General features: G+C 44.6%; 1 long non-coding RNA gene across 2 annotated transcripts in view; it reads left to right on the forward strand.

The window, feature by feature from the left end:
• The first annotated feature begins 2,280 nt into the window (after positions 1-2,280).
• Positions 2,281-24,927, forward strand: part of LOC109439353 (uncharacterized) — a 34,677-nt gene continuing 12,030 nt past the window's right edge. For both annotated transcript variants that reach the window (XR_012498001.1, XR_012498000.1), the window contains exon 1: positions 2,281-2,432. This is a non-coding gene — a long non-coding RNA (uncharacterized LOC109439353). The remainder of the gene's footprint in view (positions 2,433-24,927) is intronic.

Here is a 24,927-nt window from a genome sequence, read left to right on the forward strand (position 1 = left end):
CATCAGTGATGCCTTCTCTCCCCTCAGAAAAACCGTTAATCCATTTGTACACTGCTGTTTTCTTCATGGCATTATCCCCATAACCTTAACCTAACATGTCCCTGATTTCACTTTCACTCTTGCCAAGTTGAACAAGAAATTTAATGTTTGTTCATCGCTCTAATTGAAGCTCAGGCAATTTTGTGATGGCACACAAAAACACGCAACAACAGTAATGAACGCCACTCAGCAAGACACCACCGCATGTTGACCTGAACACAGCTGTGAGACACTGATATACCAAGGTTATGAAACTGTAGCAAGCTGTTGTACAGCGCTGCCAAGGTAAGTGTACGGTGGCAAGTTCTCGAACTTAGTTATCAGACCTTGCAGACACAGGCTGGGATATCACCAAGCCTTAAAAAGGAATGAAGCACTGACCCGTTGTGCAACGTGAATGAACCTTGAAAATATACTGATTGAAATCAGCCAGATATAAAAGGCTACTGTCGTGCGGGAGACCCTGCTCGCTGCGCCATGTGTCTCGCAGGGCGGCCTGTGGGGTCTCTGGTCCCGTTCCACGCATAAGAACGCAGGATATGGTGAGGCTAAAAAGGAACACCCACGGAGACATAGATGGGGAAGTCATACCACTATATTCTCCCTGGAGGCTGGGTTGGAGACACAGGAAGCAGGAGCCACACTGTCTGCAACCCGCTGTCCTAACTGCAATCCGCGCTTGCCAGCCACCATCTTCTTGCTAGCCCCCATTATTTTGCTAGCGTAGCCACGGCAGTTACATTAGTGGCCAATGGTTCACTGGTTATAGCTGACGGCCAACTAGCCACAGCTGATGGCCATCCAATCACAGTTGATGGCCATTTACTACCTGAGCCAGCACCTTTCCACGTGAGGTCGAAAGCCTGGAAACTGCACTCCTGGCTCTGTTCCCACACTACATAGTGGGGCAGACGGGTTGCTCAGTTGGTTAGAGCGTGTGCTCTCAACTACAAGGTTGCTGGTTCAACTCCTGCAAGGGATGGTGGGCTGTGCCCCCTGCAACTAACAATGGTCAACTGAACTTGGAACTGAGATGTACCCTCCACAACTAAGATCGAAAGGACAACAACTTGACGTGCATGGAGCTGATGGGTCCTGGGAAAGACACACTGGTCCCCCATAAAGTCCTGTTCCCCTTCCCCAATAAAATCTTAAAAAAAGAAAAGGCCACATAATGTATGGTTCCAATTATATAAAATATCCAGAAAAAGGCAAATTCGTTCATACAAGATGTATTTTAGTGGTCCTTAGGAAGTAGGTTTCCACAGTTATCATAGTTATCACTGTTTTTAGTGTAAAACTCAGTGGTTTTTGTGCATTCGGAAAGCTTTGGAACATGAATATACAATCTAAATGAGGAAATACACCCCATTTTAAGTGAAAATTCTGTGGGGACTGACTGAAATGTGATCTGATTAATTTTCCTGCAGCAAAACCCACTTCTGAGAATTCTAGCATCTCACACCTGTGGCTGTGCTGAGAGCAGTCCTGTGCAGGCTGAGGTGAGGGTTTCACTGCCCACACAGGGCGGTAGATTGCTTACCTTAAGCCCCAATGTGGAGGCACAGATGGAGGACTGGACTTTCAGCTGCCAAAGGTCATAGGTCCAAAACAATCTGGAACCTTCCTTTATACCTGGTGAGATTACTAGTGAGTGTTTCTAAAGGGAACAGATCCAAGGTTACTGTGCCCCCTGTCACACCTCTGACCCCGGAGGTCACTAGGCCCTCCGGTCCCATTCTGGACAAGGGGTGATTTGTGGGAAAACAGACTCCAGACGTCCCAGTTCTGGAGGAAAACTCAGGAGAGACCACTGGCGTATGATTTTTTGCCTGGTCAGCCCCAGCAGGAGCGGGTTTTTTTCTTTACCCTCCTTCCCACCGGCCTGTACCGGTCTCCAGAGTAGGTGGAGAAAGAAAATGCCCAGGCCAACAAATGATGGCATTTCTGCCCGGTGCGGCCTTGCGACCTCCATCTCTGCTCATCACTCAGGCCCCAGAGGAATGTAACTGACCGATAGGTAATTCGGCGGCGGAGCCCGTAGAACGTCATGAATACAGGGCGGGGCCATAGAACTGTAAACGGAAGGGACCGTGGGAAGAGTCTACTATCCAATCAGGGCCATCTGCATGCGGAACTCTGTCCAGTCATAGTCTTCGGGTGGGCGAGTGTCTGGTCTACCGTCCAATCAGAGTTCGGGAGCTTGGTGTACCATCCAATCAAATCCGGGGGTGGCTGCATTGCCAGGCGCGTGGTGGCTGCTCTCGGGAGCCATAGCTCTTTTTCATTATTACGCAGCTGCGCGTCTCCATGAGTCTTCTCCCATCACTCTCGGCTGCGGGGCGGAGGGCCGGCGAGGAGGACGCGGAGAACCTGGAGCGCGGCCGGAGATGGTGAGTGCACAGGTTTGGGGCTCGAGGAGGTGAGGGGCCTGTTGGTAACGGCCGGAGTTTTCTGGAAGCGGCTCTGGACCCTTCCTCCCGGCGCCACACCGGGTCCCGACCGGAGACTACTCCTTGGGCCGCAGGGTGGGATTCGGGGGCTCCGTCCCTTCCCTACACTGTGTCCGGACCCAAGTCTGCAGCTCGGTTGTGGGGTGGAGGGAGGACGGGACCACCGTTGGATTAAGTGGCCCGGGATTGAATAGGGGGCGGTGTGTAGGGACAAGGCAGGGATCTCAGAGCTGGGCTCACGTCTCAAATCGCACAGAAAAGGGCTTCTCTTTTCTGGGTGGGAGGGTGAACGGGAAGGCGGTGTGACAGGGACCGTCCTCCCTGTACTGAGCACGTTCTCACCTCCGGTCAGCAGGGGCTGTTGCATGTCAGTGCTTGTTCAGGACCGGGGTGCGCGGAGGACAGGCTGAGTAAAGCTTGGATAAAAGGAATATTGTGATCATTTGGTCATGCTCGTGGAGTATGAAAAACCCACACTTTATTTGGTGAGTTTCATTTAAAGGAATTACTGTAAGGGTCTCAAGAATTGGGCAAAGAGAAATGTCCTTTGATACACGGGAGTCAACAAAACTGGAAGGACCAGGTGTGGTTGGGATGGCAGGTCCCGAGGCCAGCGTGTTCTCAGGGGCTGTCCCCTGGCTGGGTGAGGACAGGCCATTGTTCAGGGGAAGGGGGTTAGGAGAGAAGCCTAATCAAGGTTTGGCCAACAAGCATTGGTTCTGTTTGGTCACTGGAGACGTGCAGCTCATCTCCTAGGAGATGAGACTCAGAAGTAGATGGGGGAGGGGGCGATGGGTAGGCCGTGGCCTTGTCCTGAGTAAACTGTGGGGGCAGCTGTGAGTCTTACCTGAATTGAATGCGAAGCAGGGTACCTGCAGAGTTCCCTTTTCTAGAACAAAAGGGAGGAACATTTCCTTTCACCTCCATCAATGATTCCAGGAGCACAGGGTTCAGCGGATTCAGCATTGTCACCTGACACCTGTGAGCAGCCTCCTCTGTGTCCAGCTCCGCACTGAGAGCTTTCCCTCATACCAGCCTCTGGTTTCGGCTGTTGTAAAACGATTGAATTCTTTTTGCCTCCTTTTTTCTACATAGTGTGGGTTGTAACGGTCCTGGGTCTTTGCCTGTTCTCACTTTTATTCTGTGTCTGAACCAGACATCGGCCAGAGAAAAGTGTCTCAGATACAGAAAATATCATATTTTCATTTAGAATTGGGGGAAAGTAGTTCCACATTTTCATGGAGGTTGGTTGATTTTAGGATTAAAATATTGATAAAAATCATGGTGATGCAGGGTGCAGAGTGTGTGACCCTGTGATCCTGTCCCACTTCCTGCTAATAACTGGTCCTCAAAGGTTTATGCACATTTCACTAAACGGGACTTGTGAAACTGACTTGTGTTCAAGTCTCATTAGATGGTATAGAATTTCTTACTTGAGGTTAATACTGAACTAACACCTGTTTTCTGAAAGAGCTAAGCAGTTTCCTATTCTTTTAAACCATAAAGGTGCCCTAGAATGGCTTCCCCCACTTTGTCCTTGAACACTGGTGGAAGCAGTGATTCTGGGGGTCTCATTTACATACCTAATGTGGTCCTTGTGTCATGTAAGTCTGTGCTTGAAGAAGGTGCATCACCTGGGATGGAACAAGCCGCCCGAAAAGCTAGGCCTGTAGAGGTGAGGGTGCACTGGGGTGGTGCTGGGCACCTTCATCTACAGGTGGCCTCCAGCCCCCAGAGCCACCCAGAAGGAGCTGGTGGTGCTGGGAGAAGTCAGCCTGGGAAGGGGGACCCACCTGCAGGTGGGCTGGGTGTTTGTCTTGTCTGAGGTGTACTGTGGTTGCCGTGGGGATGTTTCTAACCCGATGGTTGTTTTTTGCATTCAATTTAATAACAGTACAAACACCTGTGACCTCACTGCCCAGGTGAACAGCGAGGCCCTGGGCAGTTGTTCGCATCCCTGTGTTCTGGGTGTTTCTGCAATGTCTTGTCTTCCTGCCACAGCCAGTGTGACCACTTTCCTGACTCTGTTATTCTTCATACCTTTGTCACCTCTCATTCATCACCCAGCAGTGTGTGGTTTGATTTTGCATCTTAATTTCCAGTGAGTGACTATTACCATCACTACACCAGTAGTGTCACACAGAGGCTTCTCTGTGATTCTCAGCCCCCGTCTGTGTCACACGTGCTGGTGTCTGAGGCTCGGTCCCCCTGCTTAGTCACTCATTACAGTGCTGAGTGTTCTGGGTGCTGTCAAGTGTGTTTCTCATTAGTCAGCAAGGCTACTACAGGGGGATTCTGGGGTTTGTCTCCAAGTGCAAATTGCAATTTAAGGTTCTGCATAAAGAGGCAAATTGTGGGCTTGTAGATTATGGATGAATTTAAATTTACTAGGAAATGATGGTGGAGGGTATGAATTGACTCCCCTCAAACACTTTTTCTTCCTAGGTATTCATTCTTTCATGTAATTGCCACCATCTAAATTACAAACTTTATTTTTGTCCTTCTGATGTGTGACCCAGGATCTCCTTGGGTCACACTGTTTTTGCTGATCACCACTGAGGCTGGCCATGTCACGTTTCACCTATTAAATGGTTTTCAGACCTTTGTTCCCTTTGATTCCCTTGCATATTCACTGATTTCTGGTGTTTTTTTAGATACTCGGGGCAGGAGTCCTTTTCTTGTACAGACACTGTGCACATTTTCTCTGGAGTGTGGTTATCTTTTCACTCTTTTCACTCTGTGCTGGTGAATGGACTCTTAATATTTTATTCATCCGTCTCATCCTTTGTACCTTGTTCTTTTTTCTTATATAAGAAAACTCTGTACTGGGAAGTCGTAGGACACTTGACTCCAGCTGGTTCTGAAAGTGTTCTACATTTTAGTCTGCATCAGGTTGGTTATTTTACATGAAGTCGATGACAGGGACATTCACTGTCCCCTGTCACTAACCACTCCTCATCCCCACAGAGGGTCCCGTGTCACAGACTCCCATTCTTATCTGTGGGTCCCTCCTCCTGCTGTGCTGAGCTGTCCTCGTCACTCTTGTGACTTAATGTCTTGATGTGATGTGGGGAAATCTGTCCACCTGGTTCTGTAGAGAACGTGGCTATTCTTAGGCATTTGCTTTCTGTTTATTTTTAAGTAGTAGTTTTTCCTAAATTCAAAAACAAATAACCCCATCCTCATGTAGCTTTAAAGGAATTTTATTACAAGTCTATATACTTGGAAGATTTCCTATCATGGTGGCGTTGAGTTCACTCTCAGAGAACAATTGTCCTCTTTCCATTTCTTGTTTTGTACTTTGATGTCATTCAGTAAGATTTTATGATTTTTCATTATGACCATTTTATTCTTCATTAGATATTGAATTGGATAAAGTAGTTCTCCTCCTGTGTCTTTCTCCTTTACTTTCACATGGATTCACATGGAAATTTCACTTTTGACAGCTTTGGTCACCAGATAACGCAGCATTTCCCCACTGCAAGCAGTGCTGTGTCACCAACCAGGGGTCCTGGAGTTTACTTCAATTCTGACACTAGATAGTGTAGTTCCTCAGTGGAGTTAATGAATTCTGAACCTATTTCTAACTCCTGTCTTCTACCTGCGAGATGTGATTACACCTGAACAGTCCACCCTTCTAATGTGACAGCCCCGCTCGAGCCACCCAGAGTTTGACGTATTTTTTCTATAGATTTAAAGAACATATATATATCTTTTTAATTTACTTTTTAAATTTATTGGGGTGACAATTGTTAGTAAAATTGCATAGATTTCAGGTGTACAATTCTGTATTACATCATCTATAAATCCCATTGTGTGTTCACCACCCAGAGTCAGTTCTCCTTCCATCACCGTATATTTGATCCCCCTTACCCTCATCTCCCACCCTATATTTTTGTTTTTAAAAGTCTATGATTTTCATAATTGTTTGTTCTTTATTTTTCTTTGGGTGTGGTGCCATCCCATATTGCTCTAAAGGTATTCATTAGTTATATTTTATGCTATTAACGTCACATTTGTCTCTATTACCTTTAGATCTTTCAGCAATTTTTCTTTGTGGGGCCATTTTCTGAAATTCCAGGCCCTCAGTTTTGTATAAGAGTCCCTACTGGCTTTACAGTCTTTTCAGGAATCAGCTACTTCTTTTACCTACAGGTTTGCCAGGCCTGGGCCCTGGCCTGTGTCTGTGCCCTCAGTGTCGCCCTCATCCTGGGAGGGGTCATGTCTCTGCCTCTTGCACATGAGAGGACTGTACTAGGCTCCTCGACGCTGACGACTTCCAAGGCGAGAGTTGTCAGATCAGCAGCCCTGGAATCTCAGTGTTCACGATATCTAGACATTCTGGTTCCGGTCTTGGAGTTGTTATGGAAAAAACTGAGTCAGCCAAGAACCCATTTCTGTGTTATCTGAATGATGAGTTCATTTTTCAGTGTTTACCTTACCCAACCATCTGCCTCATCTCAAGAGAAATCATTTTATAATTATGTGAGAAGTATATGGCAGTTGTCAAACTCTGCAGGTTCCAAGCACTGACCATCACTCAGTGTCCTGCATGTGGTTTGCTTGCTCGTCGTAATTTCCCATAAGAACATGAGCTCAGGCGTCCTAGGAACTGAGTCCAGGTCCCTGACTGTCGGCCTCCCCCATCCTCCCATATACATTGGTGAACAAATGCCTTGTTGAAATAGAACATGTGGGACGTTTCAGGACACAGTGGTTTTTGCGGATGTGGCTGTGAACTTCACCTGGGAAGAGAGGGCTTTGCTGGATGGTGCTCAGAGGAAGCTCTGCAGAGAAGTGATGATGGAGACCTGCCGGAACCTGGCCTCCATGGGTGAGGATGGCCTCATCCCTTCCCTTAGCTTTTAGACAACAAATCTTTGTTATAATTCTTTCTTTTGAAGACCAAGTAATGAAAATGTGTTGAACAAAGACAGATGCACTGTAAGTATTTGTTGCGTCCTGCACAACACAAGCAGTGGGAAAGCGAGGGAGGCGGCAGGAGCTAAATTCTATTATAGAAATAAAGAGACCAGAGACACTGAATGCAAAGAAACCACAGAGGACCAAGGGACTCACAGCCTCAAAAGACTGGAGCCCCGAATCGGGTCGTTGTGGGTATTTATTGCTTTTTTACAATAGGCATTACATGATTCTGGGCAGGGTCTGTAAAACTCTTACACCACTAATACAATCAGCATGTTTCCAATATTCAATCATATTGTCCCAAAGCAACCTGTGCATGCTGTCCCTGCATGTGAACAAGGTGCGGTGTGTACAATCCCTGGGGAGCAGGTCTCTCATGGCCATCATCCCATGAGCTAAGCGGGAGCGAGGCAGTTTCACTCAATTAATCATTCCTTAGCACAATAGAGTGCTGGTCACTTGAAGCATGCGTCAGCAGCTTCCAAGAAACATTGGAGGAGGGGCAGCCCTTCCTAGTTTCAGAGGCTAACTCATGGGGGTCCCTGGGGTCCCGTCTGGCTTAAGTCGTCCCTCCCTTGAGGAATCTTACTCGTCTTTGACCGCAGACCCAGCATACTGGGACCAAGAGAGGAGACCTATAAAACTCAACCCCTAAGAGGGACAACCTGCAACCCTCTTTCCCTAAGGAAAGGATGGTAGGGACAAGCGGCTAGGCTGCTGTGTGACAACACCTCCCCCTTTTTGTTTTTGTAATGTGAGAAAAACAGACCGTGCCGTTTCTTCATTCAATGCCTTTCGGAGGGAGGCATGTCCGCATCCGAAGACTAAACAAAACAAACAGAATACAATAATCAGTGTTACAATAACACCAATAAACCCACCACCCAGGTTTTTTATCCATTTAACCGGATTCAAGGAGGACAATCCATCCGAAGCAGCTGACAAAACATCTTCCCCAGGTAAAAGTTGAAGCTTAGCACTAGACATTTGATCAACCTCTTGTTGTAATTGTACAATATTTACAGTGAGATTAGGCATGTGCCCCAAAAGATGAGCACGAACATCATTCCAAGGAGTACGAGTTTGATTATAATCAAAAGGGGTTACACAATAAGTGGTTACATTCCAATCACATTTAAGAGAAATCATAGTACGTAAATTTTCTAACTGATCACCAAGAGAAACTACTGTTGTTTCTAAATCTACTAATCTGACATTAATTTCTTTATCTATCCTAACCTGTTGATTCCAAGTTTTACTAGCATTTTCATGCCATTGTTGTACAAATTCAGTAGTTTGAACAGTCTGGTGTAAAGCGACACCAGAAACAGCAGCAACCGTGGTTACAGCAATTATTCCCATTATAGCAGCAATTAACAATCCAATAAACCTTTTTGCTCGATGAACAATCTTATGAAGCAATTGAAGAACAATATGAACAGTAGGAGATCCCTCCCACACTCTAGGGGCTCGGACAGGAATCCATAGACCCCGTCTTTTTCTTAAAATCATAATTTTATCTTCTGAGGAATTATAAATGGAGGAATCTATACAAGTATACAAACGACAATGAAAACATTCAACAAGGCTAAGGGAATTTTCTATAGTAAATTTTCCAATCAGGAAAACATAAGGCAATTTAAGGCAAGCTTGTAAATTAAGCTTTTGAGATTTTTCAAAATTAAAGGTGTACCGTTTATTATTATCTTTGGTCAAATTTCCATTCCAAATGCCAATAGGCGCTAAAGCCAAGGCCACCTTCCACAAGGTCTTTTGCACTGGACCCCTAATGGGAGTAATCATTTTTAACTGAGGTGGGGCCAGAACTTTATCTATCCAATAAATGGACAGATCATAAGGAAATTTAACTATTTTTGGAAATCTTCCTAACACTAATTTGTCTTTAAGAGATTGGGGCTCAGAGCACCTTCCTGAAGAGCAGGTGTGCATAGCGATCCCAAAAGGTCCCCAATCAACAATTGTACCTATGGAATTTCGAGCTAGCACTCTATCAAAACTTCCTCTACATTCTTCCCAGTGAATACGGGAACTATTGGCTGCCCACTTTTCTTGAGGACAAGTAGAAATGGGAGGAGGATACAGATGGGTACTCAACCCTTCAGTCTGAAATCCTTTTCCTGAAAGCATGAACAAGTCCCTATAGGACTCAGTCCCTTCACCCTTAGGGGTGACCCACACTTGATCCCTTACCGGAATACAAGGAGGGATAGGACCAATGCAAAGAGGAGGATAAACAAATCCCAAGGCAGTTGTTTTGGTGAGATTAAATTCTCTGCCTTCTTCATCAGGAAATTCTGGACCTCTCTGATCCTCTGGTCCTGGGAACCAGGAGCTATCATTTATATAAATCAGAGGAGGCGCATCATTCCAAGTTACAGGTGTCAGCAATGGAGGATTGGGACCATAAGCCCAATATGTGAAGTTTTCTGCTTTAACACCCATGGGAAGGAACCTTACAGCCGTGAGAATAGCCATCGTGGAGATAAGCATGTTGGAGGCTGTTCTCGGCATTCCTAACACTATAAGATTTCTCTCTGCCTCTCGGGACAATTTCTTAATCTGCTTCCAAGTAGGCAGCGGGTTGCGTCTAGGAGGAGCTCTAAGAATCCGGATACGTGGAACCCTCGGCTGCGATGTCTCAGATGATGAAGATGCCTCACTGGGAGGAGATGCCGGCGGCGGATACGTCTGGCCTGATGGACATCTCGGCTGCGGAACCACCACAGGGGCTGGAGGAGCCGGGGAGGTCGGAGCCTGATGACGGGGGCCCATGAAGCGATTCATCCACCGGTAGGGGTCGCTCGGTGCCACGCATCGGTAGGTCGCGTACACCTGGGTCAGCGGTGGAGATCCCATCCGGCGAGTGATGATCACATTCGGCGGAGGAACAGCATCCAAGGTTTGGACCAGCGTGTTGATTGTCATGTTCTGCGAGGGATCGGACTCCATGATAAGGCTTAATGCACCGGCTTGGCACCCACAGAGGACGTTCTTTTGATCCTGGAGAAATACAAGCATAACCTCGTCCCCATGTTAACAGAGTCCCTAAATGCCATTGATTGGTCTGGATATCCTTCCACCAAATGGGCACATCTTCCAAAGCCTTAGGGCTATGGAGATTATTAAAATGTCTTTCTGCAGCTGTGTGTCCAAGATGAGGCTCCATATTATTAGAGCCAGAAAAATTTTAAAAATTCAAAGTGAACATAGCTTTGGCTAATTGCACCTGCGGAGGATCCTTGTCTCCCCCTTTTTGTTTTTGTAATTGTTTCTTTAAAGTACAATTAGCTCGCTCCACAATGGCTTGACCTTTAGGATTATAAGGAATTCCAGTGGTATGGTGAATATTCCACTGTTCACAAAATTTGGTAAATTTATTGCTAGTATAAGCAGGACCGTTATCTGTTTTAATGGCTTTGGGAAGTCCCATAACAGAAAAACAAATTAACAAGTGCCTGCAAGCGTGTCCTGCAGTTTCACCACTCTGAACGGTTGTAGTGATATATCCAGAAGATGTGTCAATTGTGACATGTACAAATGACAATTTCCCAAATGAAGGAACTTGGGTTACATCCATCTGCCAAATATCATTGGGTACTAAACCTCGGGATTAACCCCTTCTGGGCATTCTTGAGGAGCAGTAAGAATCTGGCAAGTTGGGCAAGTTTGAACAATATGCTTGGCCTGTTTACAGGTAATTGGGAACCGAGCCCGAAGACCTGCAGCATTGGCATGAGTCAAAGAATGGAATATTGGTTGCCTCGGTAACTAATACATTAGCAACCAAAGAATCAGCAATGGCATTGCCACGCGTCAAAGGTCCCGGAGGGGAGTATGAGCGTATATGAGTGATGAAAAATGGATGTTGTCTATTTCTAACTACTTGTTGGAGTTGGTTAAAAAGAAACTGGAGAGACGGATTAGAGTTGTTAGACAGAAGTGCCGTCTCTATGTTTTGTACTGTATGTACAACATAAGCAGAATCAGAGACAATATTCAAAGGCTCACCACACTCCCAGAGCAGTTAAAACTGCAACTAATTCTGCTTTCTGGGCTGAGGTACAATTAGTCTGAATAACCTGTTGGTCAACTTCACTAACAATAGCAGCTTTGCCATTACTGGACCCATCAGTAAAAACTGTCCTCCCTTGGGAAATAGGAACTGAACTGAACCTTTTCGGGAGAATCCAACTAGTTTTTAATAGAAACTGAAACAATTTATGTTTAGGATAATGGTTATCAATTATGCCGAAATATCCACAAACAGCAATTTGCCAAACTTCAGAATGGATATTTAAATGATTTGTTTGCTGTTTTTTACAGGGAACTATTATCTTATTGGCTTCTATTCCATTTAAATGAAGAACTCTGGTTCGAGCTCGAGAAACAAGTTCTGAAATTAACTCTAAGTATGTCGGAAGAGATTTAACAAAATTATTAGGCAGAAACAACCACTCCACAAGGTCGTTTTGTTGGACAATAACTGCGGTTGGTGAATGAGGAGTGGGAAAAATTAAAATTTGTAAGGGTTGAGAGGGATCTATGCGCTGAACCTGAGCTGCTTGAATTTTCTTTTCTACTAAGTCCAACTCCTGACAAGCCTGAGGGGTTAAAGTACGGGGACTATCCAATTGAGAAGGACCCCGTAAAAGACTAAACAAATTATTCAGCGCATCAGTTGGGATTCCCAGAGTGGGACGTAACCAATTAATATCTCCCAACAATTTTTGTAAATCATTTAAAGTGGAAATTTGATCTCTTCTGATCTGTACCTTTTGAGGTTTAATCGTCTGTCTATCCAAGATAGCTCCCAAATATTTGATGGGAGTTGTAGTTTGAATTTCATCAGGAGCAATGCAGAGTCCTGCCATCTCACGTTGCTCTTGCAACAGTTTGAAACAATCTGCAAGGACTGCTGGAGAAGACGCAGCACAGAGAATGTCATCCATATAATGAATGATATAACAGGCTGGAAATTTCTCTCTGACCGGAGCAACAGCTCTAGCCACATAAAATTGACAAATGGTAGGGCTATTTAGCATTCCCTGAGGGAGTGCTTTCCACTGATACCTCTTGATTGGCTCTTTATTATTTAAAGATGGTATTGAAAATGCAAATTTAGGGCAATCCTCAGGATGTAAAGGAATTGAATAAAAGCAATCTTGTAGGTCTATGACCACCAATGGCCAATTCTTTGGAATCATGGATGGCTGAGGAAGGCCAGGTTGAAGTGGACCCATGGGTTCAATTAAAGAATTAACTACTCTTAAATCTGTGAGCATTCTCCATTTTCCTGATCTTTTCTTTATAACAAATACTGAGGAATTCCACGGACTAGTGGAAGACTCTATATGATCTTGTTCTAATTGAATCTGTACCATTTCCATTAATGCCTCTAATTTCTCCTTAGAAAGGGGCCACCGTTCAATCCAATGAGGCTTATTATCTATCCATTTAAGAGCTAAAGGAGTTTTTAGCTCGGCGACAGCGCCCCCTAACAAAAAGGCTGTTGATCTTGTGAATGAAATCCTATCCCTTCTCTGCCCACCTGTAATGCAGGTTGGAGAGGTTGGGTAATGCCCTGATTAAATTTGCCTAAACCTTGTCCTGGTATCTAGATACCCCATCTGTTTCATCATTTGCTGACTTTGAGGGCTATACTGTCCTGGGGGAATAACAATTTTTGCTCTCCATTGAGAAAGTAAATCTCTACCCCATAAACTTATGGGAATATCAGCAACATATGGCTGCAAAAATCCTTTTTGTCCTTCTGGCCCAAGGCAAGGAAGGATATGGGTGCTTTGAAGCAATTTTGAAATTTCTCCTACTCCAACAACATTTGTGTCAGCTTGTTGGGTAGGCCAATTTGCAGGCCAATCTTGAGAGCAAATGATGGAGACGTCTGCACCTGTATCCATAAGTCCTAAAAATTGTCTGTCTTGAAGGCTAATGTGGCCTAAAGGACGAATGCTAGAAATTTTCTCTGCCAGGAATGTTCCTGCTAAACCTGTACTTCCAAATCCTCCTGTTCTTTTTTGAGTTCCTCGTAAATTGGGTGGAATATATGGAATTAAGAGAAGCTGAGCAACTTTTTCTCCTTTTTTTGCTGACCATGGAACTGAAGAAGACATAACAATTTGAATTTCTCCTTTAAAATCTGGGTCTATTATTCCGGTGTGGACAGTAACTCCTTTTGATGTTAAGCTGGAACGACCAAGGAGGAGTCCAACCGTATTCTTGGGAATTGGTCCAACAATGCCTGTAGGCACCCGGAGAGGTGTTTCTCCTGGGAGTAATAAAATATTCTGAGCAGTACAAACATCTACTGCAGCACTTTCTTCAGTGGCAGAAGTTAATTGCTCAATGGATAGTTTTGAGGCGGCACCGTGTGATAATTCTGTGGTGCCGCTAGGTTGGCAAACATCCCCAGTTGAGGGATTGTCTGACCCACAAATGCCCCGGTTGTTGTCTGGGCCTGGGGCTGGCCCAGCTTCCCGTTTCCCTGAAGCAGAGTGCCGTCTTTATGATATTTAGATCTGCAAGCGGAGGCCCAATGATTTCCTTTCTGACAGCGTGGACACAATCCAGGCTGTTTTGCACCTTGAAAAGGTGTGGGCTGAGGAGGTTGAGGGTTGTTTTTACTTTTAACCCTGCAATCTCTTTTAGTATGTCCTGTTTTTCCACAATTATGGCAAGTGCCAGAAAACATCTCTTTTTTGAAAAGCACCGGTAATTGCATTAGCCAAGAGTGCTGCCTTATGATCCTCAGTCCCTACCTCTTGGCACAAGCGCAAATACCCCATTGCATCTGTCTTTCCTTTCTGTGCCCCTATGGCTCTTTGACAATCCTTATTAGCATTCTCATATGCCATAATCTGAAGGATCACATCTGCAGCTACAGGATCAGTAATTTGTTTTTTAATGGCTTCCTGGAGTCGAGCCAGGAAATCAGAATAAGGCTCCTGAGATCCTTGAAGAACTTTCTGAAAGGAGGAATGAGTCTTTCCTTCAACTTCAATCTTTTCCCATGCAGCAAGGCAAATTTGTTTAAGTTGCTCTATAGCAACTCCTTGCATATCTAATTGATTACGGGTTGGTGCCCAATGGCCTTTGCCAACAAGCTGATCAGCAGTAATATTGATGTTAAGAGCTTGGTTTTGTCTTTCTTTATTCTCAGCCCCTTCAATCCACCAAGTTTTTAAACTGCAAGAATTGTGCAGGAGTAAGGCAAGTTTGAGCTAAGGCCTGCCAGTCTGTTGGAATCATTCTGTGGCCATCAGCAATACCTCTAACGAGGCCAACAGTATAGGGAGAAGTAGTCCCAAACTGTAACACTGCCTGTTTTAACTCTTTAAGCAATTTAAAAGGAAAAGGCTCATACACTGCCTCATGGATTCCATCTGGGTTATTTTGGCCAGGAGCTTCAATTTGTCTGAAAATCACTGGAAAATTAAGAGCATCCACATCTCCAGCCATTTTTGCCTGATGTGTACCCTGCTCTAATGCTGACAATTTGAAGCTGAATTGTTTAGCTGTTATTGCTGGAGGCTTTTGAGCAAACGGATTGTTCTGAATAAATGGATTATTGGCATTACAGCAAGTCTTAGGCTGTTGCCACATCTGATTAGCACATGGAGGTGGTGGAGGCCAGAACGGAGGGGGAAACTCCTCCTGGAAACATTCCTCGAGATCAGGATAAAGATTTCGAGGGACTATAGTGGAATTAGACTCTGACCCCTCATCTTCTCTTTCCTTTTTAGTTCTCTTTGGTGAATCTCTCTTACCTTCCCTATCTTCCCTTTCCTCTTCAGAGTCTGTCTGTAGTGGTTCTAGAACTGACCGAACTAGTTCAAAAGTCTCCCAGATCGAACTTGGAAACGAAGTTCCGTTGGCATGGAGATCACGGAGATCTTGACCAACTGCTTCCCATTTATCTAAGTCTAAGGTTCCCAGGGTAGGAAACCAAGAGCAATGGACCTCAATTACTTTGAGAAGTTCTTCCAACCTCTTTTCTGAGGCCCTATGTTGTCCTTTTTTAAGCAACTGCTTCAGCAGGCAAATATAAGGTCTATACTTGCTTTCTGAATTTCCCTTTTTTTTTTTTATTTTTCTTTCTCACAAGAAGGATACAAGAAGGAAAAGAAAAGAAACTTTCACTCAATATCCACTCTGATGCTCGGCCGGCCGTTCCCCTCGCGGGAACTTAGCACCTGTCTTGGCTAAGGCTCAACCGTATAAACCCCGGTCCAGGTTGGGGAAACCCCCAAGTAGCCGTTATGCCGTATGACAGAGTGACGGAACCGCGGTGACGAGCCCACTCAAGCCCCGTAATCACGAAGATCGTGGGACCATAACCATACACACACACTTCCACGCACTGTCACTCAAAGATAGATTGAAAAGTATTTAATTACTTCCTCTGAATAACCTTGGTTTAATACTCTGAGTCCATAAAACTACCCCCTTACCAGGTAGCTGTCGCGCGACGGATGCTCAGAGGCCCCTCAACCGTATCTGCAGACCATACAACTCTTAGTTGTTCTTCTCTCCTCGAGCCCCACGTTGGGCGCCAGATGTTGCGTCCTGCACAACACAAGCAGTGGGAAAGCGAGGGAGGCGGCAGGAGCTAAATTCTATTATAGAAATAAAGAGACCAGAGACACTGAATGCAAAGAAACCACAGAGGACCAAGGGACTCACAGCCTCAAAAGACTGGAGCCCCGAATCGGGTCGTCGTGGGTATTTATTGCTTTTTTACAATAGGCATTACATGATTCTGGGCAGGGTCTGTAAAACTCTTACACCACTAATACAATCAGCATGTTCCCAATATCCAATCATATTGTCCCAAAGCAACCTGTTCATGCCGTCCCCGCATGACCAAGGTGCGGTGTGTACAACCCCTGGGGGAGCAGGTCTCTCAAGGTAATTATCCCATGAGCCAAGCGGGGAGTGAGATGGTTTCACTCAGTTAATCATTCCTTAGCACAATAGGGTGCTGGTCACTTGAAGCAGGAGTCAGCAGCTCCCAGGAAACATTGGAGGAGGGGCATCCCTCCTAGTTTCAAAGGCTAACTCATGGGGGTCCCTGGGGTCCCGTCTGGCTTAAGTCGTCCCTCCCTTGAGGAATCTTACTCGTCTTTGACCGCAGACCCAGCATACTGGGACCAAGAGAGGAGACCTATAAAACTCAACCCCTAAGAGGGACAACCTGCAACCCTCTTTCCCTAAGGAAAGGATGGTAGGGACAAGCGGCTAGGCTGCTGTGTGACAACAAGTATTCATGGAACAACCTGGAGTCAGATGGCTTTCCCATGAAAACAAGGTTTTATGAATCAAACTCACTATTAATCTCCAACAAAAGTCTAAGACTCCCTAATTGTAAGTGAGACCATGGTTTCCGGTTGCTTTGGGCTGTGAGAGCAGCTTGGTGTCCACCCCTGCGAAAGTTACACTGTGCTTCATACACAGTTGACATGGTCATTTTCCTGCAATTAATCACACATGTGACCAACATCAATGGTATTAAAGACCTAAGTAATGACCCATCTCATGGAATGTTTGGTGCCCTCCATCCTCCATCATGACAACCTTTTCTCCAGGAGCAGGGCAGCACCACACACAGTACCCAATCAGCCAGTGGCATCTGGGGACCATGAGAAAGGCTCCATGTAGGGCCTGTGTGTCTGAGAACTGCAGGAGAGTGACAACCCTCGGGGAGCAACAGGTTCTAGATAAGGGAATGACGTTTGTCCGTGTGCATCAGAAGCATGACTCAGTCTGTGTTTGAGGAGGGTGATGTTTGTCATGTCTCTGGCTGTCTTGTTGGACCTGTCATCCATCCTGCAACACTTGGAAAGGCTTTCTGTGGGTCCTCTTCTACAGGGAGCACTTGGGGTCATGGGTTGTGCCCATTTCCTTCCTACTTTGCCCTCTGTGATAATATTTATCTGAACATCACTCTGCATCTCTTTTGAAGTGTTTCCTAAAAAACAGGCGTGTTGTAGCCTTCACTACACTCTGCTACCTTCAAGTACATGTGAGAACACACACTGTGGAGAAACCCTATGCATGTCAGGAGGGTGGAAAGGCCTTCACTTTTCAATGTACCCTTCAAAGACGTGTGAGACCACTCACTGGGGAAAAAGCCTACAAATGTGGGCAGTGCAGAACAGCCTTCAGTAAGCGATTTGACATTATATCACATTCGAGAACACACACTGGGGAGAAACTGTATGAATGTGAGGAGTGTGGTGAAACCTTCAGTACACTCTACTATCTAAGATTACATGTGGGAACACAGACCCAGAGAACCGTGTGAATATAATGAGTATGGAAAGGCATTTGGTATTCAGTCCATACTTGTAAAAAACTGAAGAACACAATGGGGAGAAACCTATGAATGTCAGCAAGGAGGAAAACTAGGTGTTCTGCAACCTACACACTCAGAAGAGGACACATACTGGCGCATACGTCTGAACACAAGAACTGTGGGAAGCCTTCAGTCTCTCTTAAAAGCATCTCAACCTGAACAGACACCAAAGAGATACCCATGAATACAAAGAATGTTGGAAACTTTTCACTTACGTAGTATCTGAAATATAAGAGCAGGACAGACATCTTTTACATGTTACAAATATGGTTTGTTTTGTGTAATGTGTCAGCAGTGATCACAGTATATTGATTTCTAGTTCATGTTTTTATATGAACACTTGAGGTCATAAATATCCCTCTATCCCCTTCTCTCTACTACACATGTTAGTATCTCAGATTTGAAATAATTGTATGGTTATATAAAACTTGTTTCATTTGCATTACAGTGTTTTCAAGCCATGGGTAGGTAATAAGCCATTTTTTTAAATTTAAAGCTTGATATAATTTTATATGACAAGTTCTTTTTATTATGTTCTTCCTACATGATAATGGTAAAGAACTGACTTGTTGAAGTTTTTCTTTTGGTCCAGTGCTGGACATACTGAAACTTTCTGACTCGATATCTACCTTTCCCCTCTGTCTTATTGAAATGTATAAATCCCACATTCATTTGTTTCCACTGGATAAGACATCTGTTGTTTGTCACTGGCTGGAAAGTGGATGTCATGCCTTGAGTTACAACTAGAAGTTTTGTGCCATGATGATGAAAGCTCGTATCCAAGTTGTTCCACTGAATTGTGCTGTCAGCGTGGGTGAGGTGGGAAGTTTTATCCCAGAGTCCTTGTGATTCTGCTGCTGAGGGCATGAGAAGAGGAGGTTGGAAGCTGAAATGAAGAAGCCGTGATTCTCAGTTCCTAACCGTCAGGAGACAGATGCATGAGAACCCAGTGGGCCTGAGTCACAGCACATTCTTCTGACTGCTGGCTCTGCCCATCTGGAACATTAGAAACCAAATACACGTTTGATGCGAGTTCCCTCTGAGGCAGCAGATTCCTCAGACTTTTCCATGAGTCCCTGCAGTGTGGATTCTCTTTCAGGTTCGCTCAGATTCTTCCATTTTCCTGTAGCACGTTGGTGTCCATCAGACCAGTTCTTCACGGTATCACTCTGAGCGATCTGTCATCCTGTCACCCTGTCCCCATCTCCGATTCTTCTCCTGATTGCATGATTTCTGGAGGAAGCACTGTGTCCCTTTATTGGTAGATTTTTTCCAGCCGCCACCCAGACACATTTAATCCTGCAGCAAATGCAGGAAACTCCCCACCCAGGTTGCACTGTGGAGAGGCTGGACTGACCATGCCTGACTTGGCTGTGGATACTTCCATGATTGAAATAAACTTTTATGAACATATTTGGCAGTTTGTGTAAATTATCTATTATAGGTGACTGCATTTTTAGTCATAAACCCAGTATTTTTCATTACATTCAATTTTGATGTGATTAGCCAGTGTTTTCTTCTCTTATGTATGGTTCAAAAAGTGCTTTTTGGTCAAATATCGTTCTGTATATTGTTTTTATTGGAATATGTTTATGTACCTTCTTATGGCAGTTATATAATTGCAAGATTATTATGTTTACATATCATTAATGAGAGGATTTGTTAAATTATTCCTTCGTGGAGGAATAATTTATGTATTTATGTCCATATTCTCTTTATAATCTGCATTCATAGTAATAATATCAAACACATTTAGACATTGTTCGTTCTGGCGCGTTCTGTGATTTCTATGCAGTTACCATCCTTTTTTCATGACAATGACTTGTTCATCCAAATGCTGAAAACCTAGCTATTGCTTCTGTCAGGGTTCTGCAGCCAGATCGCCAGGGGTCATGCTTCAGCGTCTCAGCAGTGTGGGATGTATGTCTCCCCTAGTTGTCAGTGGACACCGGGGACAAACGGTGTTCTAGGTGAGGTGAGCACTTCAGTTGGGTGAGGATGAGTTAGGAGACGCAGCTTCAGTTCATAGGCATAAGTACCATGAGCCAACTCGCCTAAATTCTCCTTCTAAATGTTTCTTTTCAAATACCTCTCAGAACTTTAATGGAAAATTGATGCAAGAAGAAAAACACCTTCGTTTTCCTTCTCGTTGCTGGTAATTATGCTGATATCCGTGTTTCTCTCCGTGATGGATGGCAATGGATTTATATGCTGCTGCCCACTGATGCTCCCTTGTGTTATTTTCACTTGATGAAAAAATGCGTCGTGCTTTTCTTTTCTCATCAGACTGTTTATGGGTTTATTGATCTGCCCTCAGGGGACAAAGGTCAGTTTCTGTCTCTGTCAGGTGGCCTCCTGTGATGCTTCTCTGTCCCTGAGGATGGAGCACGTATTGTTAATTTTGTGTGGACCTTGGTGGGACTTCAGGTCTCAGGTGGCGTGGAAGGTGACTAGTCCTTCAAGGACCTGAGAGAGGAAATGGTCAGTAAAGATATTTGTATCTACTTTCCAGAGAAAAAGCTTGTATCTAAGCAATTCCAGCCATTTCATAATGGCCCTTTCTCTTCAGTGCCATCGATTCACCAATCAACACGTCCATTCTTCATGGGGACACAGACACACTAATAAGGCTCGCCACAGCTGCAGTGACGTGTCACAGCACAAAAGGTGTGGATCACAAGCGCACTGTGGGATTCCAGCACCAGCAGAAAAGAGTCCATTCTTAAACTTTTTCATGGGGGTCTTGCCTTTCTATGTCAGGACCATGAAATTCCTGATTTCAAACCTTCTGTACACATGGGTATCCCTTCTGCACACCCAGAGGACGTTTCCTCGTGAAGATACGGTTCATTCGCATCCACTGCTCTTCAGAGTCTGACTCTGAAGTTGTGGAGAGACGCCCACCGAGTGCCTGACGAGAATCTGCGTCCACACCTGCTCTGTGTGCCTTTAGGGGATGGCCAGCTATGTGCACTGGCACGAGGGGCCACGGGAAGGCTCAGGAGAACAGCTTATACTGAGGTCCTAGAGCAAATGTCACTGCATGCTAAGGGGGGGTGACACTGGGGGACCCGCATGTCTGAAGGAACAAGGGAGGGGTTTGTGAACAGAGCATGAGGCTGCTTCCTGGAGGTTGGTTTTGGCGTCATGCCCAGAGTCGGTGGACTTTAGTGTGATTTGTGCAACGGAATAAGTGTGAAGGTCAGACTCAGGGAAGTCTCCTTGGGTTCAAGTGCTGTTGACAGGGTTTGTGCGTTTGAGAGTTTCCAGGGGTCAGAACTTAACTCCGAGCGAATGTCATGCACACTAATAGGGGGCGATACTGGAATAGCCCAAAGGCGGTGGGTCCAACTGAGTAGGTGGGGGACCCGTGGGCAAGTGCCTGCAGTGCGTACACTCACGTGGGCTGTGATCGTTTGTGTGGAACCTAAAGTGTGACATGTGAGGGATGCACAACATTTAGCACTGACATTGTGACCTCTGAGGAAGACAGACTCACTTTCATCTTCATCCATGTGAGTCTTGTAGAGTTGTGGCCTTTGGGAAGTTACCTGCAGTCATAAGTCTCAGTTAATTCATCAAAGGCAATTAAGTATCCATGCTATAAACTTTGTTGAAAAGTAACTGAATTTACTTATTTGATAACTGAGTCACTTAATAGAAAACATTTAAAATAGTTTCTGATCCATAGTAACAGATATGTCAATGTTTACAACATAAATGGGAATGGCAAAGGCAGCCCCAGCAACTGGAAGCTGGCCTGGCAGTCACTGCTGGTTTTCTCATTTAATACAGAAACAATTTCACCCGAAGGTCATTGTGAGTCAATTGTGTGACTGTAGTGGGTCCAGACAAGAGGAAGAACACATTATAATTATGTCTTTAAAAAGGCTAAGAATCTAAGGGTCAAATTGACCAAGATCACCACGCATTGCCACTTCTTGCCAATGTGACTAGTGCATATTCACGAATTAGTTTCAACTGCACTTCATTCTCTGCTTTCTAGATCAGAACGATTAATATATCCAACCATAGGGACGGCCGGATGGCTCAGTTGGTTAGAGCATGGGCTGTCAACAACAGGGTTGCTGGTTCAATTCCCACATGGGATGGTGGGCCGCGCCCTCTGCAAGTAAACATTGAACATGGCGACTGGACTTGGAGCTGAGGTGCACCCTCCACAACTAGATTGAAGGACAACAACTTGGACCTGATGGGCCCTGGAGAAACAAAGTGTTCCCCAATATCCAATAAAAAAAAAAGAAATACACACACACACACACAAACACACACAACCATAAAGGTATGTTTGCCTCCTGACAGCATCTAATCCAGAGGAATGGGACACTTTGTGGAACAGTGAAGTCATCTAACACAAGTCTAAATGCTTGACATTATGTGTGCAAATGTGTCCTAATGTTATAGAGGTCACAATATGTCCCTCTTACTGACACACCCCACAGCCCTGCATGAATGCTTATCCCCAGGGCTCTCAATACTTTAAGCAACTAAAAGGTTGATCCTGGTGCATTTTCAAAGTCATTAAATAACTTATTTTAATGACAAAAGTTTTAAATATATTAGAATAAAGTAATTTATGGGAAAGAAAACTCCCCAAACTGGTATGCACCTGGAACTACTGATTAAGGATGTATAAGGGTATTGACTCAGAGTTCTCTTAATTTGAAAATTTACAAGGCTGACTGACAGCCCGTACTGTGACACCCAAAGCAGAAGCAGCAGAGGAAACAATACACGACACGGACTTCATCAAGTTAAAAGCCATTTGTACATCACAGGACTCTGTGAGGATAGTGAAAGACACCCCTCAGAATGGGAGAACATATCTGTAGATCACATACGTGATAAGGTGAATTGTCCAGAATACAGAAAGAGCACGTCCATCTCAATAGCAGAAATGCAAAGAACCCAGGTTAAAAATGGGAAAGGATCAGAATAGACAGGATAGAGGTTGTAGAGAAACTGAACCCTCATACACCTTTCATGGGTATATAAATAACACTCCATAGCTGTGGGGAAGAGCTCGGTGGTTCCTCATGGAGTTACCCGTAGGGGTCCCCTGCAACCCCGCTATTCCACTCCTAGCTACACTGAAATAGCTACACTCAAGATGTGTAAGGAATGTTCATTGTAGCAATATTAAAAACAGCCCACAGGTGACATGTCTACAATGCCCACCCATGGCCGAATGGATAAGCCAAGTGTAGAATATACACAGGATGGGATATCGCTGAGTCATATAAAGGAAGGAAGCACTGACACGTGCTGCAACATGAAAGAGCCTTGAAATAAGCTGAGTGAAAGCAACTAGACAGAAGGCCACATAGTGTATGATTCCAGTTGTGGCGTGCCAGCCGCCACGAGTCGATCAGTACCTGAAAAGGGGAGTGGGAATGAAAGAAGACACTCACACAGTATGATGATGCGATCGATCAGACTCCAGTGATGCTGAAGCGTCGAGTTTATTCTGTCCCCAGAATTTATACATTCTGTGGACGTGCAGTTTAACAATCAGAAAAATGCATTACCTCATTAACAGTAAATCTTTAACTTTAGACACAGAAACTACAAAATCACTGAAACTACAAAAGATGATTATCTCATGACAGAGTCTACCAATTATCCTGATTACCATCAATCTTTTGTGTCCTGAAACTGGCCGTTCCCACCTCCTACCTCAGTGGCTTGTAAGCACCCTCCAGGTGCAGGCAAAGACAATGCCTCAGGAGCAGAAACAGGTTAAGCATTAACTGAGCCATTAAGGCTTTAAAGTTAACTGCAACCATGGCTCCCCACATCTCCCCCTTTTTTATTTTTTAAGAGCAATATCCATCCAACCGGAATGGCGAGGAGACGGTGCCTGTCTTAGGTGTCTCAGGAAACTAACTTCAGCGCATCCTCTTTGGGCTGTGTATAGCCCCGCCGAAGCAGTGCCCCAGTACTTACCCGTCTTTGCCTAACCCGCCCCTCGGAATGCTCAGGGAGGAATGATTAAGGCTTTGTCTTAAGTTTAAGCTGATGAATGTCATTGCGCAAATCCAACATTTTACTGACAAAACATTTAACGAGGAGGGGGAACAAGCACAGAGCCAGACAAATACAAGTACCCAAGGTAAGAAACAAAGTAATCGAGTGGGTAATAGTAGGCAAAGAGGGCAAAGCATTTTTTAAAACATTAACAAAATCAGAGGCGGCTTGGGCTGCATCAAACTTCAAAGGCTCAGCTTTTCTCATACTTTGAATTTTATCATGAAGCCGAAGCATATCTAAAGACAAATTAGCATTATACCAAATACCTTGAAGATGTAAACGAACTCGACTCCAATCATACTGACTATTATTATATTTTTTAGGAGTAACACAAATCCAATGATATTCCGGATGACATTCTAAAAGAGATTTAACTTTTATACCCTGAATGACCTCTCCCATATACTGAACCGTATCATAAAGAGCATTCACCTTCTGTTCTAATTTTTCATCAATAGCCTCTTGGGTTCCCAAGGCTAAGGTAACATTTTTTTGAAAGAGTATTAACATAATGAGCATTTTGAATAGTCTGAGAGAGAGCCACAGCTGCTGTAGCAGCAGTTGCAATTATGGTAACCAAAGCCATAATTCCAGCAATTAGAAGTCCAATAAACCGTTTAGGTCTACTCAAAGCATATTCAATTTCTTTAAAAATCTGCAAGCTTTTTTCAGCATACCAGGGACCAGAAATATTGACAGGAAGCATAATAAAGGAGGGTTGCTTAAGTACCATAACCTGGGTCCCCGAGGATACCTAAGAAATACAATTAGTCAAAATACAATTATTACAAGACACATTAAATTGATCTCCCACAAAATATACATTAATATTTCCAATCAACAAAGCATAAGGGGAGGGAACACAAGCAGATACATTAACAGTCTCAGTAACAATAGTCCAATCCCTAGTTCCGTCTTCCAAAATCCTCATGGGCAGAGAGAGCCTGGTTTCAACCTTATCCATTGCTCCCATAAGCCTCCATAGTGAATTTTGCTGATACTGCGTATCAGAATTCCACAGTCCAGAAATCAGTTCACGGGCCCGTCCGGACCGGTTATTTTTTG

Source organism: Rhinolophus sinicus, linkage group LG07 (assembly GCF_036562045.2).
Source record: "Rhinolophus sinicus isolate RSC01 linkage group LG07, ASM3656204v1, whole genome shotgun sequence".
In the NCBI taxonomy this organism is placed as follows: domain Eukaryota; kingdom Metazoa; phylum Chordata; class Mammalia; order Chiroptera; family Rhinolophidae; genus Rhinolophus; species Rhinolophus sinicus.